This window comes from Schistocerca nitens, chromosome 1, assembly GCF_023898315.1.
Source record: "Schistocerca nitens isolate TAMUIC-IGC-003100 chromosome 1, iqSchNite1.1, whole genome shotgun sequence".
In the NCBI taxonomy this organism is placed as follows: Eukaryota; Metazoa; Arthropoda; class Insecta; order Orthoptera; family Acrididae; genus Schistocerca; species Schistocerca nitens.
Window position 1 is genome coordinate 1058647022 of NC_064614.1, and position 21223 is coordinate 1058668244.

Genomic DNA, 21223 nt, shown 5'->3' on the forward strand with positions numbered 1-21223 from the left:
TTGGCAGACACTTAGAAGGAGTAACGGGTCTACTAAAGAGACAGCTTACACCACGCTTGTCCGCCCTATTCTGGAGAATTGCTGGGCGATGTGGGATCCGCATCAGGTGGGACTGACGGATGACATCGAAAAAGTACAAAGAAGGGTAGCTCGTTTTGTATTATCGCGAAATAGGGGAGATATTGTCACAGGCATGATACCTGAATTGGAGTGGCAATCATCAAAACAAAGGCGTTTTTCGTTGCGACGGGATCTTATCATGAAATTTCAATCACCAGTTTTCTCCTCCGATTGCGAAAAAAATGTGTTGGTACCCACCTACATAGGGAGAAATGATCATCACGATAATATAAGAGCTCGGAGCCGGCCGACGTGGCCGAGCGATTCTTGGTGCTACAGTCTGGAACCACGCGACCGCTACGGTTGCAGGTTCGAATCCTGCCTCGGGCATAGATGTGTGTGATGTCCTTAGGTTAGTTAGGTTTAAGTAGTTCTAAGTTCTAGGGGACTGATGACCTCAGAAGTTAAGTCCCATAGCGCTCAGAGCCATTTGCACCATTTTTTCTTCAGAGATCGCACAAAAAATTTAAGAGCTCGTTTTTCCCGTGCGCCGTTCGAGAGTGGAACGGTAGACAGCTTGAAGGCAGACAATAGCAGAGTAGTCATGTAGTTGTATATGAATTACAGGATTTCAAAAAAAGGGTTCCTTTGAATTTGCTGCTCAGCGTGGTAGTAGTGCAGTTTGTGAGCCAATGACAGTAGTTCAGGCTCTGTCGGCAGCTCCATTGAAACAACATACACTGCTGGCCACCGTAAATGCAACACCCTGAAGGGAGCATCCGAATCAAGTGAAATTTACACCATGGGTTTGCAGCGATGAGATATGCAACTGATTAGAATTTCAGCGCAGACGCACATCACGCGCGCCTGTGGCGCCACCTCATAGCGCCATTTAAGGCTTGGCGATTTCGACGAGTGTACGTTCGGCACGTGTGTTTACCTTGTGGTTGTTTCAGAAGACGATCAGTTATGCCTCGTAGACAACAGCGAACATCGTTTGATCAAGTATCCGAGTTCGACAGAGGAAGGATAGTGGCTTACCGAGATTGTGGATTATCATACAGAGAAATCGCTAGTCGTGTTGGACGAAACCAAACAACTGTAATGCGGATATGTGACCGTTGGATGCAGGAGGGTACGACGGACCGACGTTGTCGATCGCATTCACCTCGGTGCACCACTGCACGTGCTGATAGGCAAATTGGGCGCATGGCAGTGACGGATCGCTCAGTGACATCCCGAACCATAGCACAGCACATTGCGTCTGTAACGCATCATCCAGTGTCTGCACGTACCATTCGACGCCGTTTACAGCAGAGTGGTCTGTCTGCAAGACGTCCATTGCTTCGTCTACCATTGACGCAGAACCACAGACGTCTCCGTCGCCAATGGTGTGATGACAGACGGATGTGGACGGCAGAATGGAATGACGTTGTCTTTACTGACGAGGCACGCTTCTGTCTGCAGCACCACGATGGTCGGATTGGAGTGTGGAGACACCGTGGAGAGAGGATGCTGGACAGCTGCATTATGCACCGCCACACTGGTCTTGCACCGGGTATTATGGTATGGGGTGGTATTGGATATTACTCTCGCACGCCTCTAGTACGCATTGCCGGTACTTTAAATAGCCGGCGCTACATATCCGAGGTGCTGGAGCCAGTTGTCCTTCCTTACATTCAGGGCTCGGCCACAGCCATATTTCAACAGGATAATGCGCGACCACACGTGGCACGCATTGTCCAAAGGTTCTTCGACAATAACCAGATTGAATTGCTTCCCTGGCCGGCTCGCTCTCCGGATATTTCGCCGATAGAAAACATGTGGTCCATGGTTGCTCAACGAGTGACCCAGATTACATCCCCAGCTGCCACACCAGATGATCTTTGGCAACGTGTGGAAGCTGCTTGGGCTGCTGTACCCCAGGAACACATCCAACGTCTCTTTGACTAAATGCCGAGACGTGTGGCAGCGGTGATCTCCAACAATGGCGGCTACTCTGGCTACTGATTCTGGCAGGAACCACATGTCACAGACGTCTGTAAACGTAATTATTTGATACTTGGACAACATGTTATCTACAAAATAAATTTTGTTGTGCTACCTCTTGTCTTTCTTGGTGTTGCATTTACGGTGGCCAGCAGTGTACCTACGGGCTGGGTTACGCACGGGCCAGCCCGGCGCTGCACCGTCATTTCGCCTCCCACCCGCCGCCGAGCGGCGATCAAGGTGCACCAGAGACACGCGAAGGGCAGCGCAGCGCCGCCGCAGCCGGCCACAGCAAGTGCGGCCCGTAATTACTGAAGGACGCCTCCCATTCGATAAGCCGCCTGCGCCAGCCAGCATCCGCCAGCTGGCCAGCGAGGTGGACGGCCCCACGCCAGTCTACGCCGCGACGTCGTGACAGGTACGTTCTCGTGTTCTTCCGCACTGCCTACTGCTGGCGCGCCGTAACAGAAATCTCCCTGGCGGAAACGCGTCGAGACGTATCATCGTAATCAGTTTCCTTTAATTTACGTCAATGGTCACAGACTGTTCGATAACAGATTACCGGTTTCGGTCTTTAATGACCATCATCAGATCTGTTTCATAAAAACAAAGTCCTAATGTACTGCAGCCATAGTGGCACCGTCAAATGTTAAATGCAAAATCAGCACCAGCATTGACATTTGACGATGCCACTACGGCTGCAGTACATTAGCACTTTGTTTTTATGAAACAGATCTGATGATGGTCATTAAAGACCGAAACCGGTAATCTGTTATCAAACAATCTGTGACCATTGACGTAAATTAAAGGAAACTGATTACATATACGGGTCACTGTTTTTTCGCGACGATGTCGCAGCTTGTGAAACATATCATGGTTGCGAATCTGTTACTCATCTGTGGCTGTGGATGATTTTGTTAGTGAAATTCTCCCCTGAAGGGTGGGGAGGAGGGAGGGGAGGGAGGAACGAAAGTAAATCAATCTAGATCACAGAGTAGGAATATCTAAGGGGGTTAGCACACTCAACTGTGCATGACACCAACAGCAAACTGCGACAGTAACGTGGATTTCATACAACGCACTTTTGTTTTTTTACACATTTACTTATTGGTAACAGCAATGGTGAACAATTTTTGCTGCTACAAATGCAAATCCAAACTCGTCAGAGGAGCAAAAAGTTTTCATAGATGTATAGTATCACAGAGGTTTAAGTAAGGTTATCATACCAGTAAGAGGCGCTCGTGTCTAGAAATATCGAGACACACTGTAATAAAGTGGCAATACAGTAGGGCTAATTTATGGGACTGCGTGGATGTATATTTAAGAGACAAATGCGAAATAAATTCGGTAGTGTGGGAGTCTGCTCCCAGCCACGCGGAACAAACACTGGTAGCAGTTACTTCTGTAAAATATCTGGGAGTATGCGTACGGAACGGTTTGAAGTGGAATGACCATATAAAATTAATTGTTGGTAAGGCGGGTGTCAGGTTGAAATTCATTGGGAGAGTCCTTAGAAAATGTAATCTATCAACAAAGGAGGTGGCTTACATAACACTCGTTCGGCCTATACTTGAGTATTGCTCATCAGTGTGGGATCCCTACCCGGTCGGGTTGACAGAGGAGATAGGGAAGATCCAAAGAAGAGCGGCGCGTTTCGCCACAGGGTTATTTGGTAAGCGTGATAGCGTTACGGAGATGTTTAGCAAACTCAAGTGGAACACTCTTCAAGAGACGCTCTCTGCATCGCGGTGTAGCTTGCTGTCCAGGTTTCGAGAGGGTGCGTTTCTGGATGAGGTATCGAATATATTGCTTACCCCTACTTATTCCTCCCGAGGAGATCACGAATGTAAAATTAGAGAGATTCGAGCGCGCACGGAGGCTTTCCGGCAGTCGTTCTTCCCGCGAACCATACGCGAGTGGAACAGGAAAGGGAGGTAATGACAGTGGCGCGTAAAGTGCCCTCCGCTACACACCGTTGGGTGGCTTGCGGAGTATAAATGTAGATGTAGATGTAGATGTGTACACATTTCGTAGAATGCTCACCCTCCGATAAGATACATAGTAACTGACGGAAGATCATCCAGTGAAACAGAAGTAATATCTGGCGTTCTCCAAAGAAGTGTTCTAGGCCCTCTACTCTTCCTGATCTATATAAACGATTTAGGAGAGACCCTGAGTAACCTTCTTAGATTGTTTCCAGTTCACGCTGTCATTTACCGTCTCGTAAAGTCATCAGAGGATCAAAACCAATTGCAAAATGATTTGAACAAGAAATCTGTATGATGCGAAAAATTGCAGTTGACTAAATAATGAAAAGCGTAAAATCATCTACATGAGAACCAAAAGGAATCAGCTGAATTTCGGTTATACGATAAATCACACTAATTTAAGGATTATAAATTCAATTAAATACTTATGGATTACATTTACGAAAACTTAAATTGGAACGATCACATAGATGATGTTGTGGGGAAAGCTAACCAAAGACTGCGATTCAAGTATGACTGACAGAGAACATCGAAAAAGTTCAAAGAAGAGCAGCTCGTTTTGTATTATTGAGAAATAGGGGGAGAGTGCCACGAATATGATACCAGAACTGGGGCGACGGTCATTAAAACAAAAGCGTTCTTCGCTGCGGGAAGACCTTTTCGTGAAATTTCTATCACCAGCCTTCTCCTCAGCGTGTGAAAATACTTTGTTGGCGCCCACCTGCACCGAGAGAAATGATCGTCTTAAGAAAACAAAAGAAATCAGAGCTCGCAGGTTTAAAGATTCGTTTCTCGCAAGCGCTGTCCGAGAGTGGAATGGTAAAATAATAGCTTCAATGTGATTCGATAAACCTTCTGCCAGCACTTAATTGTGATACACAGCAGTTGATTGGAAGCCCCAATGTTTTTCGTGGTTTGCACCTGAACTTTACATGTGATGTACAGGCTGTGTTTGGTGGTTCGACATGGCTGACCTTGGCTGTTGTTTGGGGCAATCACGCACATTATGGTGGCCTTGAAGCTTTTCCAGATGCTAATATTTTGGCACGGAAAACTTGGAGTATATCTGAAACAACTGGTCTTCTGGCTAAAGTTCCTTATGGTACTCTTGTTCCAAGCATGCCGTTTGTATTGTCTACTAGATGAAGAACTATGTGCCAGAGAACTATGTGCCAGTCTGAGTCATTTCCTTCGGATTATACAGATCTCACGGTCATTTTACTTACTTTAAAGTAACCTCAGTACAAAATCATACTACTATAAGAGGCTATATGTGGAAAAATTTATTTGTTGCGATTAATATATTGTTTCCCTAAGGATGGACGAAGTCAAAAATATTATAACAGGAAGCAAAAACAGAAGAACTTCGTCCTTAAAGATATTTAAAAGTGTGATATTTGCTGCATGTTTTCTTTCCATATTCGAAGTTTTTCGGGACGCTATAACTAAAAAGCCATTTCCTAATGTTGCCGCAGCGTATTTTTCAAAACGATGGCTCGGCATCACGATAAAGTTCAGTACAAAATCTAAAACTTGTCGGTGGCTACACTCCATTACTCTGCAGCAAAAAATTGCGACATGTGGGCTATGAAAGCTGGCACCAACAAGTGTAACGACCTTGCATTTATTTCCTCAAAGCTCTCTGCCAAATTCACTCTAGATATCGACTGGAAAATGCTAAGATGCCTATGAATCGTGTGTACAAATTCTGTGGTACTTCTGAATGGGATCTGTCTGTTCTAGCGGTGTAATGATATTCAAAATCCGCAGGGTCCTTAGGGTAAAACTAAGGCAATATGTAGTCACGTGACTTTGGCAGCACTTTATGTTGGCAACAGAAATTCTCCTCTGCGCATCTGAATATTCACTCCATAGACATTCTTACTCTACGGTCTAGATCAGAGCAGGTCACTGGAAAGAAAGTCTATATCTACATGTGTTCTCTGCAATTCACAATTCGTGCCTGGCAGTTCATTCATCGTACCACCGCCAAGCTGTTTCTTTACCCTTCCACATTCGAACAGCGTGCGAAAGAAGGGACACTTAAATCTTTGCATGCGGTATATGATATTTATTATTTTATTACAAAGATAATTTCTCCCTATGTAGGTGGGTGCCAACAAAATATTTTCGCATTCAGAGGACGAAGTTGGTGATTGAAATTTCGTGTAAGGATCGTGTCGTAACGAAAAACGCCAACTCGTGTATTATAGCCGTGACACTCTCTCCCATATTTTGCGATAATACAAAACGAGCTGTCCTTCTTTGATTTTTCTCGATATTCTCCGTCAATCCTATATGATTGGGATCCCATACCGCGCAGCCGTACTGCAGAAGAGGACGGACAAACGTAGTGTAAGCGGTCTCTTTAATAGAGCTGTTGCATTTTCTAAGTGTTTTGCCAAAAAACTGTAGTCTTTTTTTAGCTTTCCCCGCAACATCATCTATGTCATCGTTCCAGTTTAAGTTATTCGTAGCCATAATCCCCAAGTATTTAGTTGAATTTATAGCCTTCAGATTTATGTGATTTATCGTGCATCCGAAATTTAGCGGATTCCTTATAGTACTCACGTAGATGATTTCACACTTTTCATTATATACAGTCAGTTACCACTTTTAGAACCATACATATATCTTGACTGAATCATTTTTCAATTAGTTTTGATGTTCTGATGACTTTACGAAACGGTAAACGACACATCGGCTGCAAATAGTCTAAGAGGGACGCTCATATTTTCTCCTAAATCGTGTATGTACATTAAAAACAGCTGGGGGCCTTCCTTTGGGAATGCCAAATATGGCATCTTGTTTTAATCGACGACTTTCCGTCAATTACTACGAACTGTGACCTTCCAAACAGGAAGTCGCAAATTCTGTCGTATAATTGAGAAGATACTCCATAGGCTCGCAGTCAGATTACAAGTAGCTTGTGAGGAACGGTGTCAAAAGCCTTCTGGAAACCTAGACTTATGGAATCAGTTTGAGATCCCCTGTCGACAGCACTCATTACTTAGTGTGAATAGAGAGCTAGTTGTGTTTCACAAGAACGATACTTTCTGAATCCTTGATGACTATTTGTCAATAGTTTTCTTCCAGGTAATCTGTAATGTTCGAACACATTATACGTCCCAAAACCCTACTGCAAATCTACGTCAGTGATGTGTGTATTGAGTGCTGGAGTGACCTATGCATCTTTCCAGTCTTTAGGTACAGATCTTTGGTCGAGCGAGCGGTTGTGTATAAATACTAAGTACGGAGGTATTGCATCAGCATACTCTGAAAGGAACCTAACTGGTATACAGTGTGGACAGAAGGACTTGCCTATATTAAATGACTTAAGCTGGTTCGCTACACCGTGGACATGTAGTTCTAAGTTACTCATTCTGGCAGCTGTTCTTGATTCGAATTCTGATACATTTGCTTCTTTGGTGATGGAACCGAGGCAACTATATTTGGTAATTCCACTTCAGTGCACTGTCATCAGTAACATGACCGTTGCTGTTGCGTAGTGTAGGTATTCATAAGGTCCCTGTGCTTTTCTGCTTTCTTTTTCATATCGGTCGATTAGTCAGGTCTGATGAGTTACCTCTGTGAAGCATACTCCTGTCAAATATTATGAAATATTTCCGACCGGGAAAATCTGGAGAAAGAAGAAACGATTTACTTCTGTTCAGACAGTGAAACTGCATGCAGGTAAAAGCGAAACAATGGACCATGTTACAGAAAACGTACAATTTCTGTACTCGAATGTGTAAGTGATTCAGGTATTACTGAGTCCAAGGCGGAAGAACAGATTATCTTTGTGAGTTATATTACTGACGTGACCGTTGTTATTTAAATGTCATTAAGTTATTACCGGTACCTGAATTGTAGAGGTGTTTCACTTGCCGCTGATTTTTCAGGAAGCGATTAACGTCCAGCCAATCGCAAGAGAAGCTAACGTGCTTTGAGTGGCGGTTTAATGTTAAAATACACTCCTGGAAATGGAAAAAAGAACACATTGACACCGGTGTGTCAGACCCACCATACTTGCTCCGGACACTGCGAGAGGGCTGTACAAGCATTGATCACACGCACGGCACAGCGGACACACCAGGAACCGCGGTGTTGGCCGTCGAATGGCGCTAGCTGCGCAGCATTTGTGCACCGCCGCCGTCAGTGTCAGCCAGTTTGCCGTGGCATACGGAGCTCCATCGCAGTCTTTAACACTGGTAGCATGCCGCGACAGCGTGGACGTGAACCGTATGTGCAGTTGACGGACTTTGAGCGAGGGCGTATAGTGGGCATGCGGGAGGCCGGGTGGACGTACCGCCGAATTGCTCAACACGTGGGGCGTGAGGTCTCCACAGAACATCGATGTTGTCGCCAGTGGTCGGCGGAAGGTGCACGTGCCCGTCGACCTGGGACCGGACCGCAGCGACGCACGGATGCACGCCAAGACCGTAGGATCCTACGCAGTGCCGTAGGGGACCGCACCGCCACTTCCCAGCAAATTAGGGACACTGTTGCTCCTGGGGTATCGGCGAGGACCATTCGCAACCGTCTCCATGAAGCTGGGCTACGGTCCCGCACACCGTTAGGCCGTCTTCCGCTCACGCCCCAACATCGTGCAGCCCGCCTCCAGTGGTGTCGCGACAGGCGTGAATGGAGGGACGAATGGAGACGTGTCGTCTTCAGCGATGAGAGTCGCTTCTGCCTTGGTGCCAATGATGGTCGTATGCGTGTTTGGCGCCGTGCAGGTGAGCGCCACAATCAGGACTGCATACGACCGAGGCACACAGGGCCAACACCCGGCATCATGGTGTGGGGAGCGATCTCCTACACTGGCCGTACACCACTGGTGATCGTCGAGGGGACACTGAATAGTGCACGGTACATCCAAACCGTCATCGAACCCATCGTTCTACCATTCCTAGACCGGCAAGGGATCTTGCTGTTCCAACAGGACTATGCACGTCCGCATGTATCCCGTGCCACCCAACGTGCTCTAGAAGGTGTAAGTCAACTACCCTGGCCAGCAAGATCTCCGGATCTGTCCCCCATTGAGCATGTTTGGGACTGGATGAAGCATCGTCTCACGCGGTCTGCACGTCCAGCACGAACGCTGGTCCAACTGAGGCGCCAGGTGGAAATGGCATGGCAAGCCGTTCCACAGGACTACATCCAGCATCTCTACGATCGTCTCCATGGGAGAATAGCAGCCTGCATTGCTGCGAAAGGTGGATATACACTGTACTAGTGCCGACATTGTGCATGCTCTGTTGCCTGTGTCTATGTGCCTGTGGTTCTGTCAGTGTGATCATGTGATGTATCTGACCCCAGGAATGTGTCAATAAAGTTTTCCCTTCCTGGGACAATGAATTCACGGTGTTATTATTTCAATTTCCAGGAGTGTATATTGTATTTGGGGTGACAGTCATGAAAACTACTTTTCTTGTGCCCTTCTCTCATGGACGTCTACAAAAACGTCTTTATATCGTCGTAATTGTCCGCCTCCGTAGCGCAGCGGTAGCGTTACTGCCTACCACGCAAGGGGGGCCGGTTTCGAGTCCCGGCAGGGGACTGGGTGTTGTGTGTCTTTCATCATCACTGAAGTGGCGTCAACTAAAAAGACTTGCAGTACAGCGGCCGAAGGGCGCAGGCCCGAATTGTCCCGACACCAGGTAGGTAAGCAGGTAACAGGACCGAATCCTCCCAAACTGACACATTTTATATTGTATTATAGACAATAATAAATTATCTCTGCCATGTTCCTTATCTCCTTCCCCTGCCCCTCCCATGTTTTAAACAAAAAATATTGATTCACTTATGCACGCTTTGTGCGTGACCTTGAGCGGGACTTAGTCGCTGGCTCTGTGCCGGCTGGACTTTATCTCAATAAGATAAAAGATAAAACTTTTAAACATACTCACAATACACGCGAAAATTTTTCACATCTTCTACTGTAACTTCATATGCTTTCTTTTGCCTGCTGGGCGTATTCATAACGCTTAGAACTACTACCTGCTTCAAACGGGAGGATTCAGTACCATCGTTTTTCAGACCCTTGTGGGCTTGGGAGGATTCTGTACCATTTTTCTGACCGCGGGAAGATTCGGGGCTGCGCACCGGCCGAACCTCGGAGGGGATATCCTGGCCATTAAATACCATACGATCATTTCATTTTTCATCTTCGCAAGTGCGTCTTGTTCTTACGATCCGTAAGTGAGTGATTCCTCGAGTGCAATAGTTTTGTTTACAAGCTTCTAGATTATTTGTCCTCTCATCTTGTTCAGCAGCATATGACGAAAAGGATATCGTATTATTTGCACAAATTTCCGCCTAAATTCTGTGAGCATCCCAGTGTCACTTTGGTATTAAATAAACCGAGTCATTCGCTCCACGAATTGGACACGACCCTGCCACGCTTGGCTGTTTACAGTGTTTAGATGGATCGTCCGGTGTACGGTACTTTCGGAGCTATTGTTTCACTACGCTGTATTCGAACTTATTGTGTCTCCAGTTATTACAAGAGACTCCCTTGGATTTGTCTGCAGTTATGTTCGCCGGCCGAAGTGGCCGTGCGGTTAAAGACGCTGCAGTCTGGAACCGCAAGACCGCTACGGTCGCAGGTTGGAATCCTGCCTCGGGCATGGATGTTTGTGATGTCCTTAGGTTAGTTAGGTTTAACTAGTTCTAAGTTCTAGGGGACTAATGACCTCAGCAGTTGAGTCCCATAGTGCTCAGAGCCATTTGAACCATTTTTTTTTGCAGTTATGTTTTCTATTTTAAATGTACACGAAGTGAGTAGGGAAATAGTTTAAACGAATGTGTAGAGCCTGGATCTCTCCCTAAATTATGAGGCAGAAGTTTGAGACCGTTTTCCGCTTTCCGACGGTTTGGTTCATCAAGTTCTCTTGCCTCCCCCCCCCCCCCCCCCCCCTCTCCCCACACGTTTTCTTGTAAGTGATGGGCAAGACAACAAATTTACTTAGAGTCTTAAAATTTTTACGTGTGTTTTTCTAAATTGATTTTTATTGTTTAATATAATTTTTCGTTCTTCTTGTAATGCTCAAGAATGCTCTTGTCTGTATCTATATCTCTACTACGCAAACCACTGTGAAGTGGATGGCAGATGATATGTCCCATCGCTTAAACGACCCATTGCACGCTGTAATTGATATAATCAATATCGTCTATGGGAGATTCCTCACTTAAGCAGGATTTCATGGGATAGTTTGCGTGTATCTTGAAGCACATGCCATTTCAGTTTTGTAATCATCTCCCTGACGTTCTCTCATGGGTCAAACACTCCTTTGAATATTCATGTTCCAGTTCTTCGTACCACGTAAGTCTAACAAATTACTGGATTAATATAATATAGAGGAACGTTACGATAGTGATTTTAATGCTTCAGGAGTTCTACGTAGTCTAATGTTAATATCATTTTCTATACTCAATCACTTGATCTGTAATTATTTATTCCAAGGCATGTTGCATCGAAGTTAATGGGAATTTCTCTAGAGTGAAGCGCTGTCACCCTGACTAAGTATGAGTGCATGTATTTATGAGTGCATGTATTTCTATCGTTTATAAGCTTACCAAACAAAAAATTACTCTCCCAAGTGAACACGCATACGTGGATCGTTAAGCCTTTCCCAATGGCGCGGCGATCGAATCACGTGCTCAATGGTGCGTGCACTACCTCTGCGTGAGCATAAGGAAGTAGCGACCAGTGAGACATTTGTGTGTCAACCGGACGTTGCAAGTAAACATGGATGAATGTAAGAACGTGACAGAGTGGCAGAAAGGGGCAATCGTATTTGGCTGTGCCCATGGCTATAGGGTGTGTGAGGTTGGTGGATTTGCTGGTGTTTCGCGGCGGACTGTTCAGTGTTTCTAAAAGAAGTGGTGTAAGACACGTGGTCGCTAAACACGACGTCAGAATTGCGGACAGAAAAGGATCCTGACTGAGAGGGAGAGACGCGTTTCACGGCCTGTGAATCAAAATCGCTTCCAAACTCGACAGGCTTTGCTGCTGGCAGTGAATGAAGGTCCGTCGCAATCTGTCAGCGAGAGAACATTCCGACGAAACTGAATACAATGAACATTTGGAGTCGTTCACCTCTCAAGAAGCCATTGCTCACACAGGCACATGCAGCTGCGCGTCTTCAGTGGGCTACAAGTTATCGAAAGTGGACAGTAGCGGACTAGCGGAACGTAATGTGGTCTGACGAATCACATTTTGGTCTATACTCAGATGACGTACGTCTTTGAGTGCGCCGACGGCCAAATGAAGTGTTCCATTCTGAATGTGAGTGCAACGTTAGGTTCAAGCCGGAGGTGGGTCTGTGACGCTTTGAGGGTGTTTTCCTCGTCATGACTTGGAACCACTCATTGAAGTGACCACTAAGATGAACCATTTTAATGATCAGCTGTTGCCTTTCAGTCAACATCTGCCTGTTGAGTAAGCTGTTCACACTCATATTTTTCAAGACGACAACAGCAACGTTCATCGGGCTGGAAGAGTATGTTACTGGTTTTCTGAACACTCCCCCGCTCTATTGTATCTCAACTGGCCATCAAAATCATCTGCCTTGAGCTCCGTAGAAGATCTGTGGAACTTATTTTTAAAACTTATTAATGGCTTTTAGGCATCGTCCATGCAACGAGCCTCAGACCATAAAAAATACGGGGGTAATCCCAAAACTAAGGTCTCGTATTTTTTTTATAAGTACAGAGACCTGTTTATTTCTACAATGGTTTACAGCTTGAACATTTAGCTATTTTCCGACATAATCACCATTTCTGTCGACGCATTTTTGCAGACGCTGTGGCAGTTTTTGTATGCCCATGTCATACCAGCTCGCCGCCGCCATGCTGTTCATCATGAATTTCGGTCCGACCAGCTGCATATTCTCTACACCACTTATGAACATTTTTGACATCCGTGCACGACTCACCATACACTTACGTCAATTGGCGATGGATTTTAATCGGCGCAGTGCCCTTTGCGTTCAAAAATCGAATAACTGCGCCCAATTTGCACTTCGCATTAACATCCAACGGGAGCTCCATTCACAACGGCTACCAACGCAAGACTGAGCGCCTCAGCGCGGCGTGTACATGTTTACACACAGTGCTTGAAGCACTCTTCATAACAGTGTGACCAACTGCAACACAAACAGTGTTTTGTACTTATAAAAAAAGTATGAGACCTTACCTTTTGGATTATCCTCGTAACAATTATCTTTGACACGCATTTAAACTGAACTTAAAGTAAACGACCTAGGCAAAATTAACATATTTCACATATGATGATACAAAAAAATCTGCTTCTATATTGTTTTTGGAGCTCTATTATAAAATCGTAGAGGAGCTTACAAACTTTTGTGTCTTGTGTTTCTAAGTAGGTTTTAGCGTTTGTAGGCAAGGCATTTCCAGAGGTCGTCAGACGCTGTAATAGTTTCGTTCTTTCTTTAAACCTTCTTTGGTACCGGAAGAAAATGTGATTAACATATTCCTCACTGCCACATTCACTTGAATATCATGCGACTATGTTGAGTCGGGAAAGATGTTGCCGGAATCTCGCGTGACTGGAGCGAAGTCGTGCCAATGTCACTGTAGAGTTTCTATTGTGTCTGCAGTTTTGGTACCAAGGACGTAGCGGGGTGTTAGGCATCACTGCAGCATAGTGTCGCCCTTTGACACTGCTCGAGATCTTCATTCCATTATTCCCTTATGTAACGAAGAATATCGTCGAGTGGCACTTTATCATTATTCACTGAAACAATGTATACAGCTTCCTTGGCCAGACTATCTACTTTTCCATTTTATTTTATTCCGATTTGCACTTTCACCCACAACATGATGATCGTCTTATTTACTCGAGAAAGCTCCTGCACTGCTTCTATAATCCGATATACTAGATAACTGTTGGTATCGTTGACGTCGTAGCGTTTTAAGAGCATAAATGCTGAGCGTTTCTTCTTGTACTTTTTTCGTAATTAAGTCACTCTAAAATTACTATGACTTCTGCAGTGAGTACGGATGTAACTTCCAGGAATTTGACTCCTCGATTGGTCTTGCCATCTATGAACGCGCTTCCTGTCTCGTCTTTTTGTTTAGACCCAACTGTGTAGATCTGTCTTGACGATGGTCAGGTTGCTAGGTTGTCAACTAAACTTTTCTCATTCAGTATACTTCGTGGATTCACTTCCTAACCGAATGCAGGCGGTTATCAAGTCCAGGGGCGGAATTACACGATACTAAGTGATGCGTGTAATGATTTCCCTAGGGGTGACTAATTCTTAGGTTGGTGAACTTACGATACCCAGTGACGTCCAGTATTCTAGCACTCGTGGCGAGGAAGCGCAAACAGCACTGTTCATAAATTGATCATAACTTTAAAGCTCAATATGGGTTTAGTAAACACAACTAAGAATCAAACTAAACCAGCAGCTGTTCCATAGGAATAAACTGAAGTAATAACAATAAGTAAATGTGATTCCGGCAAAAACGATTTGCCACGAGTACGCAGCGGTACTACAGTGACACCCTAGAAATGTATTGTTGATTCGCGGTTGTCTGTAACAGCACGATTGTGGTGAAAGTCCCATGGAACACGAATGACGCTTGACGATTCCGAACCGGGAAAAAGATTGGAATAGTCGACATAGATAATTAAGAAGTCGTTTACGCCGTGAACAGATACATCCGTTATCTAAAATCGTCACGGCACGTCGCTTGTTTTGTGCTTCGTCGTGAAGGAGGGACGTCCGTTGCTCTCGGAAAATTTTACTTGAGGCGGATGTTATTATTAGGGCTCAACATCCCGTCGACGACGAGGTCATTAGGGACGACTGCGTCTCTGTTATCGAGATACAGTGCTCGAGAACAGTGTTCCAGTCTTGATCGTGACGGAACCAAGGGAGCAGACTAACTGGAGAGCAATTTCGCCTTATACAAGACACCGTTTTATAGTTTTGTTATTACCCAACCATGTCTCAGCACTTTATGTACTATTCTCAGTAGGATTTTTCGTTTATTTACTATCTCACATGACGGTATTAGTTCTGTATGCAAGTAGTTTTATGCCTATCATACATTCTTCAGCTTTATATATTTTTTTCATGTTGTGTTCTTGATTCCATTGCTTATGGCACTTAACTCTTACGCTATTGTCATTTCTTGCTGTTACATATGCATTTGATATAATTTTTCAATAAGAACAAACTTTCTGTTACCATTTCACGTGCTGTTATAGCTAGTGCTTTAACTCGTCATAAACAGGGAAATTAAGACCAGAACATAAAAAACCATAACAAGCTGTAGAATGTATTGTAGATATAAAACTACCAGGATGAGAAAGAAAATAAACAGAAAATATCACTGAAGATAATACATAAAGTGCTGAAACATGTTTGGGTAATAAATAAACTGTAAAACAGTGTCTTGAATGAGGCGGAATTTCTCTCCAGTTTCCCTTATCGAGAACAGAAAATAAGAATAGCTACAGCATCCGAAAGAGTATTAGCGCAGACCAAATTTTCGGTGAAACATTGTGCTGTAAAAAAATTTGCGGAAGAATGGGAGTCTTTGGTTCAAATGGTTCAAATGGCTCTGAGCACTATGCGACTTAACTTCTGAGGTCATCAGTCGCCTAGAACTTAGAACTAATTAAACCTAACTAACCTAAGGTCATCACACACATCCATGCCCGAGGCAGGATTCGAACCTGCGACCGTAGCAGTCGCTCGGTTCCAGGCTGTAGCGCCTAGAACCGCACGGCCACTCTGGCCGGCTGAGAGTGTTTACAGCTAGTTATGTGACAACAGTATTGTGGTACGGGCATCCATACATTGCCTGTCTAAAGAGGGTGGTCGAAGAATACTTGTTTATTATACTCCTAGCTGGCATATAGTTGGCGTTTTGTCTTCTCTTATGAACATCAATGTAGGCGCAATTTTTGGTCTGTGTGGTAATAAAGCACAGCGTGTAGCTTTTATAAAATTAATGGGAAAAAGAACCAGATCACAGGTCTGTTTGATCCATGAGGGAGTGCCGTGGAGATGCTGAAGGATCTGAACTGGCAGACGCTTGAAAGTAGACGCAAACTTTCTCGTGAAATCCTGCTTAGGAAATTTCTAGAAACAACTTTAAGTGAGGAATCTAGAAACGCACTACAACTCTCTACATATCGCACCAATAAGAATCGTGAAGACAAGATTAGACTAATTACAGTTCCAATAGAGGCGTTTAAGCAGTCATTATTCCTGAGCTTCATACGTCTACGGAATGAGAAAAAGGCCTAACTGGTGTAGTGTGAAGTTCCCTCTGCTACGCAATTCCCAGTAATTTGCAGGGTGGTGCTGGAGAAGTGCGAAAAGTAAAACTCTCCGAAAAATTTTTTTATTGCGCCTTAAGATAGACAATCTAACTTGCATCATCCACAACTGGAGCAAATGATGTAAGTTGAGTTGCCTACCCTTAGGCACATGAAAAATTTTCGGGGTCAGTTTCATTTTTCCCACCCTGCAGATGTTTACACCAGAATACTTGCATCAAAATTTCATTCTTATTATTGAATGTCTACCTTATCATAGAATGCATCGAATGTCTATCTTATTATCGAATGTGTGTCACATATGTGGCTTTGCTTCTCTACCTATTTTGCAGTACAGATGACAATAGTTGGTAAATAGTACACAGACATTCCAAATGGCGCATGCCTGCCTGTAAAAGCCAAGGGTTACTCACTGCTTTTAATTTTTTTCGTGTATGGATGTTGCTACATTAAATGTGGGTACGAGATCTGTCAGTGTCAGTCGAATTTTATGATTACTGTGTAATTGTTGTGTTACAGATTCCTTAATAGTAGGGCCAACTTGCTTATCTTCGTGCCAAGCATATGATCATCTCCTCAGATCCTCTTCTGAGCACATATCGTCGTTCGAGTTTAAAGCGAAGGAAAAGTTTAACTCATATTCATTCCGTGGGCCGTCCAACGCAGCTGTCTGTAAATGTCGCGCCTGGTATTTCTTGTGGCCTGCTTAAGGCGCACTACCTTGTGTTGATGGTTGCTCTCCGTCGAACTGCACGGGCATGTCGTCACTACTACTCTGTTATTCTGAGGAATTACCGTGTTTACTTCTTATATTCGTCTAGTCCATCACAAACGAACAATAGCTTGGCTGCAGGAAAGGTGAAGAAGAAAGCGGAAGTGTTATGTTTAAAGTAATTATCCCAGCATTCACCTTAAATAACATAGGGATTTTTAATTTTTTTATCTCCACTAGTAGTTCATCATCTAGGTATGGACCGTACGTTTATGAAAAAAATTATGATACTGATTGCACTTTTTTTTAAAAATAGAGTTGGAGCCCCTCCACGCCCACACCGGCATGATGGCCAACTCAAAAGGTCTACTGCCATCTCTGCATAAGGGTTAGTTTTCACTAGAGTGAGGTGTCCCATGATGTGGGTACTGCGATGTTTGCTTTGGTCTGGTTAAGGTTAACCATTAATACGCGCTCATCTGGAGATGAGGGCAGAGGCAAAAAAGTGCCAAGGGAAGAGCTCTGCGATAGTTAGGTCGGGTGGTAAGAGCAGGAGCGGATGTCTTGCTACCTGCGATAGGTCGTGCAAGGGTAGGCTTTGTTAGTAGTGGGTATCATGCATGTTGATACCTTTGACGTTGTGCGGTGGTGTTGCTCGGAGGCTGCCACTGGGTGCCGGTGTAGAGCTCTCGTTCAGCGTCAGCAACCTGCAACAGTTAGGTTTATTATCGTTTTTGTGTCCGACAGGTCATATATCGGATGCACAGTGTAGGGTGTTGTTGGCGAATTGTTTGTGCGTCAGTGGGCGAGCTCGTCGGTGTCCCTGCTGTGGCCTGTTGGTCGGCTCTAATGGCAGCTGGTAATTACCAGTCAGTGTTGCTGATATGTAGGGGCTTGCGGACGTTTGGCCCTTGTTGGTGTATGTTAGTTTACCATAGGTGGCTATGCCCTAGCTGATTGCACAAAACTCTTACATATATTTATTGTGATTTGCTGAACTTCCCATTACACTGTCGTGATCTTGTTTCCTGCCGGCGGACGACCATAATACATATATATCTTCGTCTACATCTACATACACACTCCACAAGCTCCCGTACGGGATATGGCGGAGGGTACCTTGTACGATTACTAATCATTCCCTTTCCTGTTAACCGTAAATAGGGCGAGGTAAAAACGACAATCTATAGGCCTCCATGTCAGCCCTAATTCCTCGTATCTTATCTTCATGCTCCTTACGCCAAATGTATTCGGTAAAATCATTCTGCAGTCAGCTTCAGATGCCGGTTCTCTAAATTTTCAAAATATTTTCCCTAGAAAAGAACGTCGCCTTCCTTCCACGTAATCGCGTTTGAGTTCCCCAAGCATCTCTGTAATACTTGCATGTCGTTCAACCCTATTGGTAACAAATCTAGCATCCTGCTTCTCAATTGTTTCGATGCCTACCTTTAATCCGACCTGGTGCGGATCCTAAACACTCGACGAGTACTCAAGAATAGGTCGCACTAGCGCCCCACATACGATCTCCTTCGCAGATAAGCTACACTTACCTAAAATTCTCCCTTTAAACCGAAGTCGATCGTCCTCCTTCCCTACCACGATCCTTACTTGCTTGTTCTATTTCATATCGCTTTGTTATGTTACGCTCAGATACTTAAACGACGCGAATGTGCCAAGCAGGACACTACTAATACTCTATCCGAACATTAAGGGTTTGTTTTTCCTACTCATCCGTATTAACTTACATTTCTCTACATTTCGAGCTAGCTGTGTGTTTCTACTCTTATTACTTGTAAGACATTTCTGGAAAAATGCAACTATTACTAATTTGTCCCTTAAAACTACGCTTTTCCTAATATTGCAAGCGAGCAAAGCCTAATAGTAATAATTAAAAAGGAACAAATGATAATTAAAAGTAAGACACATCGGGGCAATGGAAAAAAAGTTAGGAGGAAGAAAGGTAAGAAAGAGATCTGCCACAATTACCGAACAGTGATAAGGAGGTGACAATTACTATGTCAGTTCAAAAAATGTTCAAATGTGTGTGAATTCCTAAGTGACCAAATTGCTGAGGCCATCGGTCCCTAGACTTAAACTAACCTAAACTAACGTATGATAAGAACAACACACACACCCAGGCCAAAGGAGGACTCGAACCTCAGGCGGCAGCGGCCGCGCAACTATGTCAGTTTTTAAGCAATCACTACTCTACGTCCACTTTTCCTTACGTACTAGCTTCAGGAATGTCGTTACTCGCAAACCAAGTCACAGTGTTTTGAAGTATTTCTCATTTTACCACATACGTGATAGCTTACGTAAGCCCTAGAGATTCAGTCTACTTTCCATACAGCTCGTCTTCTGATCAGAAGACGATTCGGCTTCGGATCCGAAGTTGACGGTTTACAAGACCTACGCTATTTTGTTTAATTCGCACTGTTTTTTTTTTTTTTTTTTTTTTTTTTTTTTTTTTTTTTTTTTGCCGGTATCAAGCTTTCCTTCGCGGTACACCATTTACTTCTGCCCTGGAAACAATGGAATCATAAATGAAGATGACAGGACGAGATTTTGTGCCTTTCTTTCTGCTACTTTGCTAATTCGCTCAGCCGAAGTAAACTGTAATAGAACCTTCTAGGTCGAGGAACTTTTAACGACAGGTACTACCAAGTAGTGTGAACGAGCTTTTTCAACAGTGACACTCAAATCTTATTGTACGCAAACTACGTCTGTAGGCTGCTGTTGTTTCCGGATAGCCAGTTGACAGTAAGCACATATACAGTCACGCTTTATCAAGAAACGGTGGGAAAGTAACCGAAGGCCAGGTCTCCTGGACAATGCAAAGACCCACCTACGCGGCGGAAGCAAGCCACGTCATGCTTCAGAGCTTTCGGTGAGGCAAATGGAAACATTCGACACACAGTTCCAAACTATTCCACAATCCTGCTTTGAATAATTCGTTAAATAAAATATAATAAAAACAAAATAAATAAAATATTTCACGGTATTGTTATTATCAGTATTTAGTGCAAAACTAAATGTGTCTCTTTAAATATTTGAAGTTGTAATTCGGAGTTTGCACCTTGATTACAGGTTTCCAAAAGCACCCACTACACCAACATGCTGCCTATGAACACCGCTAGAGCCGACCCAAATTTTCACCATCGTATAGGGGGATACATCGAGTGACACAGCGAATTCCGGGCTGCTCAGAGGCCTCGAACGCACTCGTTTTCACGTGACAGATGAAATGTACAGCTCTCATGTGGTAAAATCTATTCATGGCACTCGTCTCCGTGCATCAAATTACATACAAGACCAAACGTTACAATGTCACTTGATAAACAATAGGAGGGTACGGAGGGTAAAGTCATTGCAGAGCGGTAGTGTGATACTATCGTACGCTCCCCTCTAGGCAGGCGCATTTGCAAAGGATCCATACAAATATAATTCTAAAAAACAAAAGAGCTATCTTCAAACAAATTTACTGTCAGAATCGTTATTGAACATAATACTCGTTCCTCAGAAATAATATTACTCCTTCAAAATAAATTACAGAAGGGAGGCAATTTCTACCAAACAATAAAACACCTGATTTGGAATAAGGACGTTTCAGAAAAAGCAAAACTCCTATGTATAAGAGTTATTAGTTCCCTATTGCCACCTATGGAGGAGAAACATGGGCAATGACAGAAAGGGACTGGAGCAGACTGCAAGTAGGGGAAATGAAATTTCTCAGTGCAGTTAAGGGAAAAACAAGAATGGACACAGTAAGGAATGTAGATATTAGAAAGGACCTTAAACAAGAAAATTTGAGAGAATAAATTAAAAAAAAAAGAGATTAAGATGCTAAGGGCGTGTTTAGAGGATGCGTCAGTAGAGACTCTCCAAAGTTATGGAAAAACTAAAGATGGATGGAAAAAGACATAGAGCGCACCCAAGAACACGGTGGAAAACGGGAGTAAGAATATCTGGGGAAAGGAGTGGTGTGACGTGGCAGCAAGTGGAGGAAGAAAAGTGGTGGGAGGACCGCGCCAAATGGAGAGGACTCGTCAGCACCCAGACCCGACAGTAGCTGTAGCGAGATCCAGATATAGATAGATAGAAAATAATGCACATGTTGAGCAGTTGTTCGGAAGCGCACATAATAAAGAA

The 21223-nt window shown here is 44.1% G+C and overlaps 1 protein-coding gene across 2 annotated transcripts in view; it reads left to right on the forward strand.

Annotated features, from left to right (window-relative positions):
- Window positions 1-2314: 2314 nt before the first annotated feature.
- The window catches only part of LOC126197644 (fatty-acid amide hydrolase 2-A-like), a 189194-nt gene continuing 170285 nt past the window's right edge, over window positions 2315-21223 (forward strand). Inside the window, exon 1 of one of the 2 annotated variants that reach the window (XM_049934654.1) lies at window positions 2315-2467. The gene's annotated coding sequence lies outside the window, so the exon portion shown is untranslated. The remainder of the gene's footprint in view (window positions 2468-21223) is intronic. The other variant, XM_049934653.1, reaches the window with a different exon arrangement.